At 36.7% G+C, this 16261-nt stretch overlaps 1 protein-coding gene across 3 annotated transcripts in view; it reads right to left on the reverse strand.

Annotated features, from left to right (window-relative positions):
• The window catches only part of TDRD15 (tudor domain containing 15), a 29214-nt gene extending 19611 nt beyond the window's left edge, over positions 1 to 9603 (reverse strand). Inside the window, exons 1-2 of one of the 3 annotated variants that reach the window (XR_004273686.1) lie at positions 8013 to 9603; positions 198 to 278 (exon numbers count right to left, since the gene is read on the reverse strand). The gene's annotated coding sequence lies outside the window, so the exon portion shown is untranslated. Of the gene's footprint in view, positions 1 to 197; positions 4941 to 8012 lie in introns of those variants that run through there. The other 2 variants (XM_032293997.1, XM_032293998.1) reach the window with 2 other exon arrangements.
• Between the last annotated feature and the right edge of the window lie 6658 nt (positions 9604 to 16261).

Here is a 16261-nt window from a genome sequence, read left to right on the forward strand (position 1 = left end):
AAGTTAAGGTATCAATTCTCCCCAAAGTCACCTACAGAACTGACATAATCCCAGTTAAAATCCTGGGATGCATTTTTGTAGAAATTCAAATGCTGATTCTAACCGTTTTATGGAAATGCAAAGGAACAGAACAGTCTAAATAGGTTATAAATAAATAAGCTTCTGGAAAAGATTAAAGTTTGAGAACTTATGCTTACCTGAGTTGAAGACTAATTATAAAGTTACAGCACTCAAGACACTGTGGTACTGGTGTAGTACTGGTGTGGAAACATAATTCACTGGAACAGATCAGAGAATCCAGAAATAAGACCCAGATGTATAAGGTCAATCATTTATCAATAAAAGATAATTTTCAACCAAAGTGCCAGTAATACAACAAATGATGCTGTAACAGACAGCCATATGCTTAAAAGGGGGAAAAAACTGACCATATACAAAAAATAATTGTAAATGGACTATAAGAACTAAATATATAAAACTTCTCAGAAAAAAAATAGAAAATCTTAGGTACCTTGATTTGGCAAAGATGTCTTAAATAGGACACAAAAAATCTGAACTACCAAAGAGGGGAAAAAATCAATACATCAGAGTTTATCAAAATTAAAATATTTTTCTCTTCCAAAGCCACAGTAAAAAAACTAAAAGGCAAGCCACAGAGAGTGAGAAAATACTTGGAAAACATAAAGTCTAGCACCTGCCTCTAAAATATATAAAGAACTTTTACAACTCAATGGTAAAAAGATAATCCAATTTAAAAGTAGGTAAAATATTTAGCAGCCACTTTACCAAAGATTTATGGATAGAAAATTAGCACTTGAAAAAGACATCAACTGTCACCAAGCAAATGCAAATTAAATTGCACTAAGATAACACTTAACACCCACTAGAATGACTGAAATTAAAGGGCAACGATGCCAAACATTGGTGAGGGTATGGTGTAACTGGAAAGGTCACAGACTACAGAAAGAACTGTAAAACGGTACAAACATTTTGGAGAACAGTTTGGAAGTTTCTTTAAAAGTTAAATATATATATCATGTACTTTCCACATGATCCAGTCAATCCACTTCCAAGTATTTACTCAAGATAAATGAAAGTATATGGCCATGCAAAAGCTTGTAGGAGACTGTTCACAGCAAGTTTATTTGTAAGAGCCAAAACAAAACAACCCAATAAATAATGGAACCATACAATGGTTGTACAGCATAAACTAGAAACTATCCAACAATAAAAAGGAATTAAGCAATGAAACTCATAAAAACATGGATGATTCTCAAAATAATTACGCTGAAACACAAAGAGAATACACATTGCAGGAATCCATTAGTATAAAATCCTAGAAAATGCAAATTAATTTATATTAACAGAAAGATCAGTGATTGACTTGTAGAAGGGGAGCTTGGGTTGGAGTGGGACCAAAGGAAAATTTTGAAGGTGATGGATATGCTTATGATGTTGTTTACAGTGGTTTCCATAGAGCATACGTGTGTCAAATATCACCAAATTGTACACTTCAAATATGTGGAGTTTGTTATTTCTCAGATATACTTCACTAAAGCTATAAAACAGACACACACGCACAGGCACTTATGTACAACATCGAAGTTCATTAATGTAGGAACAGAATAATTCATAGAGGACCTACTTTATATTTGTAATTACTAATAAAAAATTTTTGGTTCTGATGAATAGGTCTTAAGACCTATTTAATTTGGGAGTATGACTGTCAGAGTAATATGAAAAGATACTAAAATGATATCTTACATATATACATGAATATATGTTTGTATATAAATAGAGGAAAGTGACAGGTACATATCAAACAAATAAATTAGGAGATGGAACTGGAAAGAGTTCCAGAGGGTAAAAGAGAATTCACTTTACCCTCTGTTTTCTCTGACATGCTGTAAAGAGCTTATATTTCTTGTCAATTTCAAAAGGTTAAAAAAATGAACATATTATTAAAGTGGTACAACAATTGACTCGTCAAAAATAAATTTCTTCAATTAAGTGACTCATCAAAAATAAATTTCTTCAGAAAAGCACTTCCTTACCTTCACTATCTTTATGTCTTTTGGACTATATTAACACACTCTCTCTCTCTCTGTCTCTGTCTCTCTCTCTCACACACACACACACACACACACACACGCAACAACTCATGCACACCTTGGCATTAGGATCTCTCTCACACTCACACAATCACACCCTGGCATTACGATCTCTTCCGCACACAACCCTAGCATTATGGTATCTCACACTCATACGCACCCTGGCCTTAGGATCTCTCTCACACTTACACACAGCTTGGCATTAGGATCAGCCATTGTTGATCCCATATGCTGGGGGCTCCCCTCCTTGATAACTGCACTTTTTGAGGAAGGGCTGAGTCCGAGCCACCGCCATTAGAGGCAGGAGAACACCCAGCAGCTGAGGACCCCACGACAGACCTCAGATCGCAGCCCCGACCCTGGGAGGCCAAAGCCCCTGTGGGTCAGAGGAGAAAAGTGTGAAAGTACCATGGAAACCAATAGTACCTGGAGCAGGCTAACCATACATAAGCAGAGCCGGCGTTTACCAAGTCTCTGCTGCGGGTCAGGCCGTGCTTCCACAGCTGGAAAAATACTGCTAGAGCCCAAGATGGCGGCAAACTGGTGACCGATTCCCACCCCTCGTAATTCCGCAGGGGCCCCAGGGAGCATGTGCGGTCTTGAAGGCAGTGTGGTGGGGGGAGGCCTGCAGCTGCGCAAAGCTTCGCCGTCTGGTGCTGTCTCCACCTTCCTGAGGGCGGAGGCTGTGTCTGTCCGGTAAGGGCGGTGCCCACTGGGAGTTCATGAAGCTGGCGTTAGGCTCCAGGTGGGCAGCCCAGCCTTGCCTCTCGGACAGGGGCCATAGAGAGACACTGGACGGGTTAATGTGGTAGAGAGGATGTAGTGTGTCATATGAGTGTGACACATTGGGGTGGTGTCACCCCACTTCCGGCTGTGCAGATTGGAGACGATGCAGACGGATCCATCTTGTGACTACCAGGACAGAAACTCAGGAGTCCCCAGGGAATTAGTGAAAGGAATGGCTATTTATCGAGCACCAGCTAATCAGATATTTAGCTAAGTTATTGCAGTTAATTCTGTTTCTCTATTTTGGAGAATCTTGAATTGGGTCCTCGAATTAGATGGTATTAATGTATGTAATGTTAATTTCCTGATCCCAGTGTTATATTATGGTTATGTATGTAAAACTCCTTGTTTATAGGAAATAGACAAAGTAATGGGGGTTATTGCGCAAAATGTCAGCAGTTTACTTTCACATGGGGAGGAGACCTGTTCCTTCTTCTCTTCTTGGAACTGTTCTGTAAATTTGTAGTTATTTTTCAAGAAAAACTGTATTTGAAAAATTACACTAGTCTCATAAAATGTGCCATGCAACTCTCACTAGTTTTCTTTGTTCTGCAGTAATTTATATGACATTATATAATAAGGACAGGAATTAACTGTCCCTTGAAAAATTAGGAACTCAACTATAAAGGCATCTGGGTAGGGTTTTGGGGGAGACAAAATCTTGCCTTCCACATCAGTTGTTTCATGCTCACAGATGGAGTCAAGTTGTCTATTTCTTTCTATCATTTCCTCCTTTATTGTGTATGTTGATTATATATTTTTCTTCTTGACCAGTCTTATTAATCCTCTCTGTATTGTTTTTTCTTGTTGTAATTGCTCTCCATTTTATTTTTCCTTATCTGTATTCTTTCTATTTTGTTTCTCTGACTTTATTACTTTTCATTTTTTTCAGCTTAATGTTTACTCTCTATTTTTTACCTTTCTTATTTCCTGAAAAATATATTTAAGTTATGAATTTCCCTTCAAGTACTACTTTCATTATATCTCTTAAGTTTTTAATGGCATTTAGTTTAAAATTGTCCTAATTCCTATTGAGATTTCTTTTGCCATCAGGGTAAAAGATAATTTTCCTTAATTTCCAAATATGTGAAAATGTGTTATTAGCTTTTTGATATTCATTTGTGACTTACTTGCATTAATTGCACTGTGCCAGAGAATGTGGTCTGTAATGATACCAGTTATTTAAAATTTCTTGATACTTGCTTCTGTCCACAGTACCTAGTCATTTTTAAAATTTATGTACATAGGTCAAGTTTGTTAATTGTGTTCAAGTGCTAGTATTCGTTACTGATGTGTTTGTCAGCTTTATCAGTTACAGAAAGTCACTTTTATCAGCTAAGTCTCCCTATTTGTCTTTTCTATACTTTGTTATAAAGTACATATTTAAAATTTCTGATGAATTGACCATTTTATCAATTTGTAACAGCTTTCTGTGTGTCAAGAAAATTTTTGCCTTGCCTTCAGGTATTTTACCTGACATTTATTTAGCATGGCTAAATACATTCATCGAGCTGGTATTTGCCATGGTGTATCTTTTTATATCCTTTTATTTACTAACGTTCCTTCTTGTCCTTATACTTTAGTGTGGCTCTTATAAACAACATGTAGCCCAATGTTATTTGTTTACTCTTTGTTTAATCAGTCTTGAAAGCTTGCATTTCTGTTTGGTCCATTGATATTGGTTATGATTTCTGATATTTTGTGACTTCTACCATTTTTTTTTTTTTATGTGTTAAGTCTTCCTACTTTTTCTAGATTTCTTCAGAAATGCTTTCTCTTGAATTGATTTAATTGTATTCTATCCTTACATTTCTCCTTTCAACTCCCTACCTCCCCCCCAACACACCATTTTCTCCTTTACCACTTGGGAAGTAATTTTTCCTGGTATTATCTTCTCGTACTGTCTTTCTGGATCTATCTACTGTTTTCTGCTGTCTTCTGGTACTATCTAATTATTGGTGGCCACTCAACAATTTTTAACATTTAATTGAACAAATTCTAAAGTTAATATTTTTACCTTCTTTTTAAATAATACAGGGGACCTTGGGACACTTTAACACACACACACTTTTCTCTTTTTGTAGTTTTATTGATATATCATTGCTGTACATATTTTGAGAATACATATGATATTTTGATATATATATGCAATGTGTAACAATTCTCTCAGGTGAATTGGGATGTCTATCAGATCAATTTTTGTTTTTTTGAGAAACTTCCATACTATTTACCATGGTGGCTGTTCTAATTATATTCACACCAAGAGTGTATTGATGTTCTCCTTTCTTTGTATCCTCAACAGGATTTATTTTTTGTCTTTTTGGTAATTGTCATTCTAGCTGGGGTGAGATGATATCTCATGGCTGTTTTGATTTGCATTTCCCTGATAATTAGTGATGTTGAACTTTTTTTTCATATACCTGCTGGCCATTTGTGTGTCTCCTTTTGAAAAAATGTCTATTCAGGTCTTTTGCCCATCCTTTAATTGGATTATTTGGTTTTTTGCTATTTCATTATTTAGTTCCTGATAGATCCTAGTTATTAATCCCTTCTTGGAGGGATGATTTGCAGATATTTCCTCCTAGGTAAATTCCACACTTAGAGCTAATCTATTTTTGACAAAGGCACCAAGAACCTACACTAGGGAAAGGACAGTTTCTTTAATAAATGGTGCTGAGAGAACTAGATATCCATATGTAGAAGAATTAAACCAGATCCTCATCTTTCACCATAAATAAAAATCAACTCAAAATGGATTAAAGACTTAAATTTAAGACTTGAAACTATGGAATTACTAGAATAGAATTTTAAGGAAATACTACAGGACATTGGTCTGGGCAAAGATTTTTTGGGTAAGACCTCAAAAGCACAGCAACAACAGCAAAAATAGACAAATGTCATTACATCAAGCTAAAAAGGTTTTTCACCAAAAAGGAAACCATAAACAAAGTTGAAAGGCAAGCTACACATACTGCTTTCTAACTTATATGCTTTTTAACTTGAAATCTGCTGGAAGTCTCTGTGAACATCTAATCAATCTTACGTTATCCATACATCAGTTGACTTACACTCATCCTTCAGTTCTCAGCTTAAAGGCTGCTGCCTCTGAGAAGACTTCTGAGTCTGGGTGTAGTCATGACTGGAATGCTCTTCTATACACTGAGAAATGCCCAAAAGTTTCCCAAAGGGGTATACAGGCATAACAGTCCCAAAGGAATCAATTTTCAGACCCTTATCTTCTAAATGTGCTTTTTTCCGAGGTTGAACTGCCTAAAAGAACCAAAACACCTGCAAGCTAGAATCAGCTGGTTGGTTCCTCTTTTCTCCTTCCTTTTCACTGTTGCCCAGTTTCCCATTTATAAATAAAAATGTCTCCTAGCCAGGTGCAGTGGCTCACGCCTGTAATCCCAACAGTTTGGGAGGTCAAGGTGGGTGGATTACCTGAGGTCAGGATTTCAAGACAAGCCTGGCTAAAGTGGTGAAACCTTGTCTCTACTAAAAACACAAAAATTAGCCAGGTGTGATGACGCATGCTTGTAATCCCAGCTACTCAGGAGGCTAAGGCAGGAGAATCACTTGAACTCCGAAGGCAGAGGTTGCAGTAAGCAGGGATAACCCCATCGCACTCCAGCCTGGGTGGCAGAGCAAGACTCCGTCTCAAAAAGAGATGTTTCATTGCCTATATTTATTATTGTCTGTTGCCCTGAAGTGTAAATTCCCCTCAGACACTGAACAAATAAGCAGCTGTTTAAAATACTAGCAACAGTGAAACCTTCCTTTGTAGGGCCATTGTGTCTCTTTCCATATTATTTAAATTTCTGTGAGACACAAAGCACAACATTAGAAGTGGAATATTTTGATGCATGTAGGGCTGTTGATAATTAGACACAATGTGGAGTTGAACATGAGTAGAGTTGCCAGATTTAGCAAGTAAAAATACAGAAGCCCAGTTAAATTTGAATTGCAGATAAATAACAATTTTTTAGTATGAATATGTTCCAGATATACTAAAGCACTGAAAAATTATTAGCTTCTGAAATTCAAATTTAATTTGTCATTGTATATTTTATCTGAAAACGCTAGGAAATGTGAGGACATTTTTTTTCTATCTCTTTGACATTTTTAAACAATACAATGTGCCCAAGGGAGAGTTCTGTTAAAACAAACCCAAAAATGTAAGTAAGAAGTCCTAATGTACTTAAAATTTGAAATAAAGAGGTATTTTATTTTATTGAGGCTGCAGACTTCAACTCCAAGGTTTTGTAGAAATGAACACATTATAAAATTGAAACTTCATTGATCTGGTCAGGCATGATAGCTCATGTCTGTCTACTTTGGTAGGCCAAGGCAGACAGATCACTTGAGGTCAGGAGTTCAAAACCAGCCTGAACATGGCAAAAGCTCATTTCTACTACTCAAATACAAAAATTAGCCAGGCGTGGTGGTGCACACCTGTAATCCCAGCTACTCAGAAGGTTGAGGCACAAGAAGTGCTTGAACCTGGGAGCCAGAGGTTGCAGTGAGCCAAGATCATGCCACTGCACTCCAGCCTGGGTGACAGAGCAGGACTCTGTCTCAAAAAGAAAATAATAATAATAATCCATTGATCTGTACACTAAAGATGAGTGCACTTTATGTATGTATGCTATACCTCATTGAAAAAGGAGTTCTGAAAAAGTATCTTAAAATTAACAGTGTATTTTCTGAGTATATGTGTTAAATAAGGAAACTAAAAGTGAAATAATAACACATATAATTTTTTAGAGCCCCTTTGTTAAGCTTCCCAGAAATTAAGATTGTAGACCATTCTAATGGCTAAGTAGAAAATCATTTTTCAAGTCAGTTAGTGTCTAATTTTAGTACTTTATTTTTAAAAAAATGATTGAAGAATCTAAGCAAGTACTCAATTATCAATCAATTAGTAATCAATCATTACAGATGTGAGAGCATTAGGGGTATGACAGCAAAATATTTAAGAACCAGTAAACTAAGTATACATTCTCATGGTAACCTGAACTTTTCCTCTTACTTGACATAATCTATAAATACATTATCTATTGATATGATTATTTGATGTCTGTGTCTCCATCAAGTCTCACGGAAACAATACTACACATATTGTTTATCCACAGTGAATCTAAGTCAAAGATTGAATGAGCAAGTGGATTACTGTGCCAGTGGCATTTGCAGTCCTGGGATTAGATGAGATCATGTAGTAACAAGTAAACAGAAAAGAGGATGGAACTCTGGAAAACAGCAAAAGATTAGTAACTCCTTTTAGTACAAAGACCATCATTTGTCTTTGCAGCTTTTTCTCTTTTCCTTTCCTGCTTTGTTGCTAGGGAACATAGTGTTTTGCACACAAAAACAATTTCAAAGTAAAAATAAACTTTCTCCCCCAAACTTAGTCGAAGACACAGAGTACATAATTACTGTTATGAGTGTTCTTTTCAGGGAAATAGTTACCTTAGAAGACTGCACCTTGTTCTCTTCACTGTCTTGTAGGAGAAACAGATATGAAATACACAAGATATATGTAGTTCCATAGCCCTCCAAGGAAGTTGTGAGTGATCTTTCCTTGGAGCCTGACGTTGAAAAGTCAATTTTCTTTTGTTATCACTCAGTTTAATAAATCATCTCTGAGTGCATCATGTCACACATGTTCTAGTCATGGGTAAGAATGTTTTTCTTCTAGTTCCCATATCCTCTAATATGCTAAGATCAAGTCAATTTTGTGTGTGTGTTTCTTCCACCCACTTTCTAAAACTTTAGCTCTAAATAAGTTAATGTGGATGACTTGCTTAGATAGTCCCTATCTGGTTAGATTTGATTTTCTATCTTGTCAGTATTTTATGCGCCACAGGGAGGCAGCATGAACTTGCCTACTGATAATCTCTCTTGATGCCTGTACATCTGAGGACATCCTGTCACTTTTTAAAGAAAGATGTCTTTTCCATTTAAGATGTAATTAAATCTCACCATTTTTAAAAAAATAATACTCGGTGATAATGGGACATGGGGAAGCAGATATCATTATATGCTTGTGTTAGAATGTTAATTGAGACAATTGAAAATTACTTATCTGAAGCCTTAAAATTGTTTATGTCCTTTGCTCTTGCATTCCCTTTCCTCACACTCACTCTCCCATTCACAGTAATTTCTCTTTATAAAATTATTGCGATTGTGAGCAAAGACTTAGCTACAGGGACATTCAGTACAGCATGCTCATACAAACATCAACTAGAAACAATATAAATGTCCAACAAGAACACATTCTGCTCATATGATAGCTAGCTCTGAGGCTGATAAAAATGATATTATTGAAATTTTTCTGAAAACGTGGTATGCATATCACCAGATATGGTCCGCAAGATAGTTGTAAGTGGTACATGAAAGGGAAGCATGTTTTCTTTTCACTGTATCCCTTATCTGATCCCAGAAACAGTATCCCAGCTGTGTGGCCTCCCTCCTAGACAGGCAGAAGGCTATGACTTCCTATGCACACCCAGGCTCTTCTCTTCCCCAGCCTCCTCTAGGACTTCCTTGTCCTATTCCTTCTCCAAGGTCCAGGCTTCATCCCACTCCATTTATTATTTTTTTTTAAATAAAGCAGTAAAAGAATGTCATCTCCATCTAAAGACAACACCAAATACAAATAATCATTTATTTATTTGTTAGATTTCTCAGCAATATTTTGTAGCTTTTATTATAGAGGGTTTGCACATTTTTGATAAAGTTTTTCTTTTTCTTTTTTGAGACAGGGGTTCACTTTGTCAGCTGGAGTGCAGTGGTGTGATCATGGCTCACTGTAGCCTTGACTTCCTGAGCTCAAGTGATCCTCCCACCTCAACCTCCCAAGTAGCTGAGACTACAGTCACCTGCCAACACACTTGGTTAATTTTTAATATTTTTGTAGAGATGGGGTCTAGCTATGTTGCCCAGACTGGTCTCAAACTCCTGAGCTCAAGAGATCCTCCTGCCTCCACCTCCCAAAGTGCTGGGATTACAGGGATGAGCCACCTCGCCTAGCCTCCACTCCCTTTCCTTCCCACACAGCTCTTTCTGATTCCCCAGCACAGTCCTCCAGTTGGTCTGGCAGCCAACCAGCTCCACCCTCATTGCCCTCAAGCTCCTTTTCTCAATATTTCCTGAAACCCCCAGCTCTGCCCCTTCTCCTAAGCTCTAGTCTTCCTTCCGGTCCTATGATGTGCTTGCCATATCCCTTAGAGAAAATCTGTCCTGACTGCTTTTAACCCACAGGACACTGACTCCTCTACTCCAGCCTCCCCTTTGTCCCTGGAAGTCCCCAGTTTCTTCCCCATGCCATTGCTCCACCCTTAGCTTCAGCACTCACTTCCCCAAGCCTATAGACTAGACTCTCCTTTAATTTATTCTGGCCCTTTTATTTTCTACTTCTTTCTCTTTCTTTCTTCTCTTATAGCCCGCCTCACTTCTAGCCAAAGTTTATTTGCCATTTAATATGTTTTGCAAGTAGAGCTTCCTCAAATATCTTGTTTGATTTAGGAAACAATCATAAATGTCATCTAGATATATTCCCAACTCACAGTGAGGATAAAGTGTTCATCTTTTCATAACAGTAGCCACAAATATGTGGCAGTCAATTTCTTTGTTTAAATGTATATAGGAGCTAGTTAAATTCCTAGTTCAGAACTTATAAAATTGGTGAATTTCCCAAGGAGAAATTATAAAGCAGTTAACATGAGTTCTATGGTTTAGAGAGTAGTTGGGAAACCGGAGAAATAAGACAAAATACAAGAAAATGTTTTTCTAAGTTCATTTAAATCAGATCCTAAATCTCACTTGAAATTCATTGTGGGATTTCTGGAGAATTCTTTTAGAAATTGGAAATTAAACTGTAAAAAATAATATATGTTGTTGGTTCATGGTTCATGTATATTAGAGCAATATAATGTGTCTTATCAAGAACTGCCTTTAGTACAGAACATAATATATTAATGTCATCCAGTCATGGGTCACATTATTAATGATGAAACAGGAAAGCAAGCCCCTTACATGCTATTCTCAAAGTCTTCTAAAAGTGTCAAAGTAAATTGAATAAAATCTATATTTCATGTATTTGAAATATAGCAATGAGTAGCCAAAAAGATACATATAAGCATCTGGCAAGTATGCGGGGCGGGGGGTGGGGGAGGAAGATGGGGGAGGGCTGTAGTAATATGGATACACATCAACTTTAGCAATTTTTCATTACCTGAAATCTCACAAGAAGAATTTTGAACATTTTTATCTTCCATTATCAAAGATTGACTAGTTCTATATACCTTAACTTTCTAGATTTTTGAACTTTATTTCTTTAAAAACCAAATCTTTATTTTAAGCTTTTCAGCTAGAATTTCTGTAAAATGGATTATACTTTATACACATCCTATCTTCTTAAATGTTTTAACTTTTAGTGGATAGTTCAAGGTTTTCATTGTGAGTTTCCCTTATGGTACAGTGAAGGCCAAGGAAGGAACTCTTAGCCCCATACTCAGTGGGCTGAGGAAGTAACAAATGTTCTTATTTCTGCTTTTTATTGTTTTGTTATCTTAACAGTAAAAAGCACCATCTGCATCTAACTGCTTTCTCTTCTGTTGAGAAACACTACTCCATGGGTCTCTCAAATGCCTAGATGTCTTGGTGGTTATGCCAAGGATGCAAGGCCTGACCACTTTTTATCCAGAACATTTCCCATGGCCATTTCCAGTGAGCAATGTTGAGAGATGCTGTAAGCTCTCCTTCCAGACCAAGGCTGCTGTCACTGGCACATTTTCTAGGTTCCATGTTCCTCTCCCATGACACAACCCATGTTTGTACAAGCACAGATCTAGGACCAGCTCACCTGCCCTGCAGGACTGGTGCTCTAGAAACCAGTGCAACCAAGTTGGCACTCCAGCTACTGCTTTTGCTGTGAATAATCATTTTTGACTCTGACTCAGGAGGTCTTCTACGTCAGCATCCATGACATTGTGGCAAGCTGACTTGTTAGTTTGCAGCAGAGTCAAATCTCAGACCCCTCACAGTTCTTGTAAGCTACCTTTCAATTTGTTGTTTAATTTATACTTTTAGCACACATGTATTGATTATGTATGTCTCTAGAAATATATAAGATCCAAGGGGAATATAAAGTAGACAATAGTTGGAACCTCCCTTAATAAGCTCTCCCTGGTGGGGAATGCAGACACTCAAACAGATTTTGTAACAAAACGTGATTGATATTAAAGGCATGGAGATGGGAACCAGAAGGTCAGGGGTAGCTTTCTGGGGGAGGTAACAATGAATTAAGCCTTTAAGTATGAGGACTTGACCAGGCAGAGACACAGAACATAGAGGCATGTCAGAATAATATAAACCAAGGAGAAACACCATATAAAATGTATACACTAGTTTTGAGATGCCTCCTGATATCAGAAGTGTTAAAATGAAAAGGAAAAGAGTCTCTAAGAATTAAGCAATTAGCATAATTTTAAATAATTGCTGGTGACACATCTGTGAAGTAACATATAATTAAGTGTGTATTCCTCAAAAAACTGGAATACTATTTAAGCAAATTTAATCATTATCTAGATCTAAAACTGTTGGTGATGCCAACACACTTCAGAGGAACAGGAGCATAGATAAGCATGAAGTTAGTCTCTTACAAGAATTATCTTATTGGGTGTGATGAAGCTATTCGTTATTAACTCTGGGCATTATAAGGAAATATAAGTATAAATAAGTTTATTTAAAATGTAAAGTTACAAACCCTATACGCAATATTTTAAAAATAAATAAAATTCAGCTATATGTGACTTGCAAAATGTACAGAGAAAACACCATACGCAAAGATTGAAAATAAAGGGACAAAAAGGATATACCATATGTATCCATTGTCTACTGCCACAATAATCCTGTATAACAGCCAACCACATAAAAAGTAAGCATTTATGTGATTCCCAAATCTATAGGTTAGATGGGGTCATCTGATGGGTTATCAATGCATTGACTTTGCTCTCTCACCTATTTGGGGGTATGGCTAGCTGGTTCAGCTCTTCCTCACATTTCTCTCATCATACAGCAGGCTAGCATGGCAGTGGCCAGATTCCAAAAGACAGTAGGAATAAGTGCACAGTCCTTTTGAGGGACAGGCTCAGACTGGCACATCATCATTCCAGAAAGTTCTATTGACTGTAGTAAATCACAAGATCAGCCCAGATTCAAGGAACAGGGAAACAAATTTCTACACTTAATGGTAAAAATCTGAAGGTGATTTGCAAAATGTGTGGATACAGGAAAGAATAAAGAATTAGGGATGTTTTTGGAGTTAACCATCTACACCATGCAAATTCTAATGGAGATAAATTGGGTTTAGCCATGTTCATATCAGCCAAAAAAAAAAAAAAAAAAAAAAAAAGATGGTAGTTAATAATGGAACAGTCCTTTACTCTAAGTACCATATTTAAAACCACAACCTGTCTTCTGCTCCCTCCAGTTCCCAAGAACCCTTCATCTGTTTTGCATTGTCTTTGTTCTGAAGCACCTATAATAATATAATTTACTTATTGTGTTTATTTTTTAGTATGCATTTCCCCTGGAAGAATATAAGCTCCACTAAGGCAGGCTCTTTCTTTTTTGTTCACTAGTATTTCCCATCTACCTAGGGCAGTGCCTTATCTATGATAGTTATCCTGAAAGTATTTGTTGAATAAATTAATAAACCAAGAAGATATCAAAATTATTAATATATAATTTTGGTGGCATATTAGATTATTGCTTCCAATTCTTTATTCTCCCCTTGTAAGAGAATTATATATTCATCCCCTTTATCATATAACTTTGAAGTGCCACCCTTGGGACAGGGTTAATTTGCCTGCCCTAATGATGTTGAGCTTAACCATATGATTTACCTCAGCCAATGGAGTATAAACAGAAGGAACATCTACCAGAAGCTTTAAACATACTTTTGTGGTGTGGCTTTCTCTCTTGTAAATTTCCCTCTTCAGAAGAACAGGCTCTGAGCAGTGACTTGTCCTGGAGTTAACAGAATATGGAATAAACCTGACCCAACCCAGCAGCCTGAAGCACAGCCACCCCAGCTGACCTACACAGATTTCAGCAAGAAATACATGCTTTTTGGGAGCCACTGAAATTCTGGAGTTGTTTATTATTACACATCGCACCAGAAAGTTCATATAGCACAAAAATGGAATAATAAAACTTATAAGCAAAATCTGAAAACTACATAAAGAAATTGACAAATCAGATCATGGTTTTAAAAAAAAACACTTGAACATACTTTTATCAGAAACTGATACATCTAAGAGGCTGGGCATGGCGGCTCATGCCTGTAATCCCAGCACTTTGGGAGGCCAAGGTGGGCAGATCACCTAAGGTCAGGAGTTCAAGACCAGCCTTGCCAACATGACAAACCCCCTTCTCTACTAAAAATACAAAAATTAGCTGGGTGTAGTAGCAGGTGCCTGTAATTCCAGCTACTCAGGAGGCTGGGGCAGGAGAATTGCTTGAACCTGGGAGGCAGAGGTTGCAGTGAGCTGAGATCCTGCCACTGCATTCCAGCCTGGGCAAAGAGCAAAACTCCGTCTCAAAAAAAAAGAAAAGAAAGAAACTGATACATCTAAAATGTAAAATAATTGTTGCAGTTGTAGTAAGTTTGACTAAATGTGGTCCGTGAGATACATAAATGGAATACTGCACCTAACATAGAATATGCATTCTTTTCAAATATATATGGGACAATATAAAAAACAATCAAATAATTGTTCACAAAAGTTAGAAAAATTTGAAAAAACAATAGTTTCACACAGCACATTATCTAAACTTGCCAAATTAGAAATAATAAAAGACTATTTTTAAAAGTATTTTGAAACTAAAACTACATCCCTAAGTAGCTCATGGAACATAACTCATTAAATGAAGTCACAATGGAAACTTTAAATGATTTCAAACTGAATTGAAAGTGCAACATACCAAAACCTGTAGAATTGTGAAATAGTGAATACACTGCTAAAATTCCTAGCCTTTATAACATTTAACATGCTTTCAATTGTACTTATTTTTAAAATACAAAAATTTAAATTAAATGAGTTAAGTTTTCAACTCAAGAAGCCACATAAAGAACAAGGAAAACTGCAAAAATGTGTAAAGAGATTTTCATTTCCAACTATGATTGACAAATAGGAATGGGATTTATCCTAACATCATAAATAACTTGAAAAGGAGATCAAATATGAAACAATAATTTTTAGACATCAGAAAACAGGCAGTGCTGAACAGTGATCCCAAAGAGAAGGGAAACAAATAAGGTAAGCCTTATGATTGCCCCAGCTCACTGCCTGAAGAGAATTTCCAGACTGCAGTGTAAAGAAGAAAACAAAACAGAGTCCAGCAGCCTTGCTGACTTGAGAAGACAGAATTCATAGTTGTCGGATAAACACAGACAGTGCCAGATATCTGCAGTAGGGTTCCCCTCCACATCTTTGCATGAGGGCAGATCTACACTTGCATGCAAGGAAGTTACCTAACGCCAAAGAAAGAACCACCAGAAAGGGGTAGGTGCAACAATGCTCACAGTTCACTTCTCATTAGGAGTTGATGCTCAAACCACCAAGAATGAAAGACTTCCTAATACTTGGAACATCATATAGAATCCTCAAAAAGGTATTGCCTCAGTAACGGAGCAAATTAACCCTAGACTAAATCTGCTTTGGATTTACCTAAGGCTGAAAAACGAGACTTAAAAACTATTTAATTCATTTCAAATAACTTAACTACATTTCAGACTAAAACCAAAAAATATCTAAAGAAATAAAATCCACCAACCATCAGTGACCAAAATCCAATGGCAAATCACCAGTTATGCAAGCAGACAGGAAAATACAACCCACAGCCAGAAGTGGGGGAAAAAAATCAATCAATCCCAGAAATGGCAGAGATGATAAATTTAACAGATAAGAATGTTAGAACAGCAAAATCAACTCCACATTTTAAGAAGATAGAGAAAAACATGAACATGAGGAAGATAAAAGTAAGGCTCAACTTGAATTTTAGGAGTGAAAATATAAGATGTGAAATGAAAAATATACTAAAAATAATTAGCACACTAGACACTGCAGAACCGAAGATTAATTTACTTCCAAAATGAAAGAGTAAAAACAATGGACAAAAACAAGAAGGAGTATCAGTGAGCTGTGGGACAATGTCAAAGAGGAAGGAAACAAAAGTATTTGAAGAAATAATGGTTGAAATTTTAAAATTTTGATGAAACTCACAAAACCTCAGATCTGGAAAGCTCACTGAAATCTAAGCAGGACACATGAAGAACATCACGCCAAGCTACATCATAA

The sequence above is a fragment of the Sapajus apella genome, unplaced genomic scaffold (assembly GCF_009761245.1).
Source record: "Sapajus apella isolate SASKATOON/1434 unplaced genomic scaffold, GSC_monkey_1.0 scaffold31, whole genome shotgun sequence".
NCBI lineage: Eukaryota > Metazoa > Chordata > Mammalia > Primates > Cebidae > Sapajus > Sapajus apella.